Genomic DNA, 4,656 nt, shown 5'->3' with positions numbered 1-4,656 from the left:
TTTAGTTCTCCCGCAGCCATCGGCAACAACGACGCACATAGCTCAGCATTGGCTCAGAACTGCCCTTCGATGTCGAAGCACCTAAAGCTCCAGTGAAGCCTGTTACAAGACGTAAAAAGATATGTACTGTAGCTTTTTCGAGGCAGTTCCCGAGGACAAATAAAGTTGATTTGTCATACACCATCGCTTTTTGATTGTCTGCTTTGGGACACCATGATCGTTGCTCTACAGCAAGACAGCAAGCGCCGAAGACAAACGGACGAGGTTGGGGGGTAGGGGGACGAGAGGAGAGACAAAAAACCCGCGGAGAGAAGGCGAAGGAGGTTGGGAAAGGAGGTCGGTCTGCGCATGCGCACTGGGCCCCAACTTTTTTCCCGCGCTGGCCAGCGGAGACGCTGTGAGTGGCTCCTGGGGATCACGTGGTTTGGGCGCCCGCCGTTTTCCCTGGACCATTGCGGAAACGGCAGCTTCCGGCCACTGATCTCGATTGTAAAAGGCTGGATCGCGGATAGGGAGCGCGAGCGTGAAGAAACCGGCCGCCATCTTACTGTACCCACAACAGCCGCCGCAGCGATCATGGCAACTTCTTGCAATTATGGTCGTACCAGCCGTACTGGCAAGGTTACAGCGCCTAAATTTATACAGGTGAGTCACTCTTCATCGAGGAATAAATAGGCGTCCATTCTGTATATTTAGTTGACCATTATGAAGTGTTTTTTTGCCCAAAACGAGCACTGGATGCAGGTTGCTTGATCGCTCTTCCGACGTTCAATCGAGCACATTTGCATTTTACCCGGCGGCAAATACAGTTTGCTAGCATGGTACACGGTGTTCTCTGCGGAAGCAAGTGCCACATTCATTTCTTTGAATTACCTTCGCGCACAAGTTCGGTATTACGTCGTAATGAGACCACGATTGTAACCTTTTTTTCATGTATTGGTATTGTTTTGTGCCTTGGTTTGATTTGTGACAAAGAATCCTACGTAACGGTGGTGTGGCACGACTTGAATAACGCCTTTGTGTCTGAGCTGTATCGTCAGCTTGTTACGATAGTAATAATTTGTAGCGTGTCGTGCTATTTGTAGCAGTTTTTAAGGCAAAAGTGGTCTCTCAATACAGGTTTCGTCATGGGGGCTACCCAGTGAATAATCTGTGCAGTGTGATACGGCTGGGTGTACAGGTAAGTATCACGTTCCTCATCCACTGGTTTCTACTTTACAGGAAGGAACAACCTCAGTGCACGCACTGTGGTTAGCCTCTCTCACTTTTGCATATTTTCTTACATGTTCACATCAGAAACACACCTTAGACTTTAGGCTCCTTCACCCAGCAATATAATAATTAGAGATTATAATTCTTTTTAGAAGAGTTCCCCATATTCTTTTTAGAATAGTTTTTAATCTTTTTAATTTTTAGAAGATACAGGGATTGTAAACCATGTTTTAAACTGATGTTTTAACATTTGTCCAATGCATTTGTTAAACACCATATATTCATTTTTAACTGGTTGCACCCGAACCAATGTTCTGATGTATTATTACCTTTGTTGTCGATGCACCATAAAAATTGGAATAATAATCATCAATGCAGGTTACTTCACAGCTGCCTCGACATACTCAAGAAATGGATGCAGAACCTGCGTAATGCCCACAAACTTTGACTACCACAGCACCTCCAGAAAGTAAAGGGATATGTGTCACATGGGATTTTTAAAGGCATTCACAGTATATAATACCTTGTATGAACTGTTGTAGATCTAAGCAGCCTCTACGGTACACTCTCAGAAATTAAAACTTGTCAGAGAACTGTGATAATTGTTTCAGTTAATAAGCATGCACATATACGCTATAAGAAGAAAATTATTTATTGAGAATGCACTTCTCTGGCTACTCATGTTGTTTACATCTACTGTTGATCACATTCATTTATCACATATTATATTCTTATATATTATTATTATATTATCACATATTCGATCACATTAAGTTTAAAATTTAGCATATATGAGAAAATATCAGGAGGGAAGTTGCTATTCATTGCTCATTCCAACCTAAAATTGAGACAGCGTACCTGACCATTGTCATTCCTAAAATATACATTGCCATTGTAGCAAGGTCACAAAACAATAAATGTAGTCTTTTGCGACCTCCCTGCACGTTCATTGTATTCTGAAACGCATAAGTGCAAGAAATAAATCTTGAACTTGAATAAACTTGATGTTGTACAAACTTGACATAAAATGTTGAATAATATAATGAATGATATAAAATATTGAATAAACTTGAACTCATATATTCTGCATAATGTAAAAACCCCAAGAGTAGGGAACACGAAGGGACAGACACAGCACGAAGTCTCAAACACAGCTGAAAATTTTACTTCACAAAACAAGAAATATATACAAACAGAAGGGAAGGGAACACTATTTGAGAACAAAATAGGAGGTCATTTCGGGGGAACCAGCAGTTTGTTCAAGGCCGGACCGAGGATTACGGAAGGTTTGCTGACACAGTTTCCACAAGAAGTTATGAAAAGGGTCTCTCTCAAAAGTCTTCTGTGGGGGTCCACTTCGGATGCCTTTACAATTGTTTCATCCCATAGAGGGAAGCAATCTGAGCATTCTTCCAAATGTTTTGCAATTTCAGAGTTTGAAGCTTTATTTTTTTGCTTTTAAAGAATGCTCTCTCAAACGATCATTTAAGCAACGTTTTGTCTGGCCAATATAACAGAAACCACAAGCTAAGGGGATCTGGTAAACAACGTTTGAAGAACAGGGGACAAATTTATTCCAGTGATTCTTGCAAAAAACTTCAGGTTTGGCGAAAGGCGTGAGGCGGTCAAGACGGAAGTTGTTCCTGAAAACGATGTTGATTTAAAACTTCTTCGCAACGGCTAACAAGTTGTGAGACACTTTGTGAAAGAAGGGTAAAACCACCCGTTTGGAGACAGAGGGCTTAGTTTCAGGTGAACCAGGAAGCAAGGTGTTTAACAAAACATCTAAAGCACCAAGTAACATGTGATAGGGGTAACTAGCATCATTCAAACGGAGAAGCTGACTTTCCACAGAGGGGACTCTCAAACTCTGAAATTGCAAAACATTTGGAAGAATGCTCAGATTGCTTCCCTCTATGGGATGAAACAATTGTAAAGGCATCCGAAGTGGACCCTCACAGAAGACTTTTGAGAGAGACCCTTTTCATAACTTCTTGTGGAAACTGTGTCAGCAAACCTTCAGTAATCCCCGGTCCGACCTTGAACAAACTGCTCGTTCCCCCGAAATGACCTCCTATTTTGTTCTCAAATAGTGTTCCCTTCCCTTCTGTTTGTATATATTTCTTGTTTTGTGACGTAAAATTTTCAGCTGTGTTTGAGACTTCGTGCTGTGTCTGTCCCTTCGTGTTCCCTAGTCTCGGGGTTTTTACATTATGCATCATCTTCACCAGCTCGCTTGCTTCCTAGCCATTTTTTCATTGTCCTATATTCTCTTTACTCATCATCAGTGATCTTCATTACAAAAGCATATCGTGTTAGACTTTTTTGTTTGCGTTTCACAGACAGGGTACACGAGAGCCAAAATGACAAAATCACAACTGTTTCAAGCTCCAAATAGTCCTGTTGCAATTTGAAGACCATACGTGGAGCTGCATTTTTTGGAACATGCTCCACATAACAAGCATGACAAAGTCAGCACTGGATAGCAGGACCCCGTCCCCAAGCAGCTTTTCTCACACTGCAGCTGTATTCAACAAAAGCTAGCATGTGAGTGCTGGAGAAGGACATTGAGTTTGGCACAACCGCGCCTGCAAATAATCAGAACAAAGGAAGAAGCAAACAAACATAGAAGGGCTGTACTTCAAAAAGGGATAAGTCCTGTGTCTCAAGGAGGTGTTACCACTTTCTAAGTAACTTAATTGATTAACATCACTACCTGGTTAACTGTCCTAACGAGTGTGATCTAATTGCGTGAAGTAATTATTTGGGCTGCTTCGGTGTGTCCATATTTGCGAGGCAAAGCACTGCTGTCGTTTACTAAAAGACTCTTTCTAAGGCGATGCTTGATATAAATCATACTAAACGCATACACGGCTAAAACAACGGCTGTGATTCTACAGAACGATCTCTTTCTGCCATGCGAGTATATCTTTTCCCGGACCGCTCTTTATGGAACAATTTTTGTCCAGAACGCAGTACGGGATATTATATACATGGTTGTTGTTAACCTCAAGTCGTTTCTTATTGAAATATTGGCTGGGAAACGTGCTGTAGTACAATCCCCAGCGCTGCACTGCAGTGACGGTCTAGTTTCGGAATGCAAAACATAACGTAATTGAGAATCGAACGGCAGGACACCTGTGAAACACTGTTAGGATACATCAGTATACTGGCACCTTACAAAATTGTGTGATGACAAACAACGATCAATGCTTGCAGCGCAATAAATACTCACAATCTCTGTTGCCTCCCATTGTTTTCTATGGGCGCACACAGCACTTTAGGGCCCACCAACATGGCGGCCCGAAGGCACGCCTCTCCCCCAGGAGCCCCTCTCCCATGCGCGATCCAGCCTTTATACATAGAGATCAGTGCTTCCGGCGGATGGCTGCGTCGTTGACATTTCAAAAGGAAGAGCGGGAAAACGCTAGGTGTGACGATTGT

The sequence above is a fragment of the Ornithodoros turicata genome, chromosome 6 (assembly GCF_037126465.1).
Source record: "Ornithodoros turicata isolate Travis chromosome 6, ASM3712646v1, whole genome shotgun sequence".
Lineage (NCBI taxonomy): Eukaryota > Metazoa > Arthropoda > Arachnida > Ixodida > Argasidae > Ornithodoros > Ornithodoros turicata.
The sequence above is the reverse complement of the archived record's forward strand: the minus strand, read 5'-3'. Positions refer to the sequence as shown.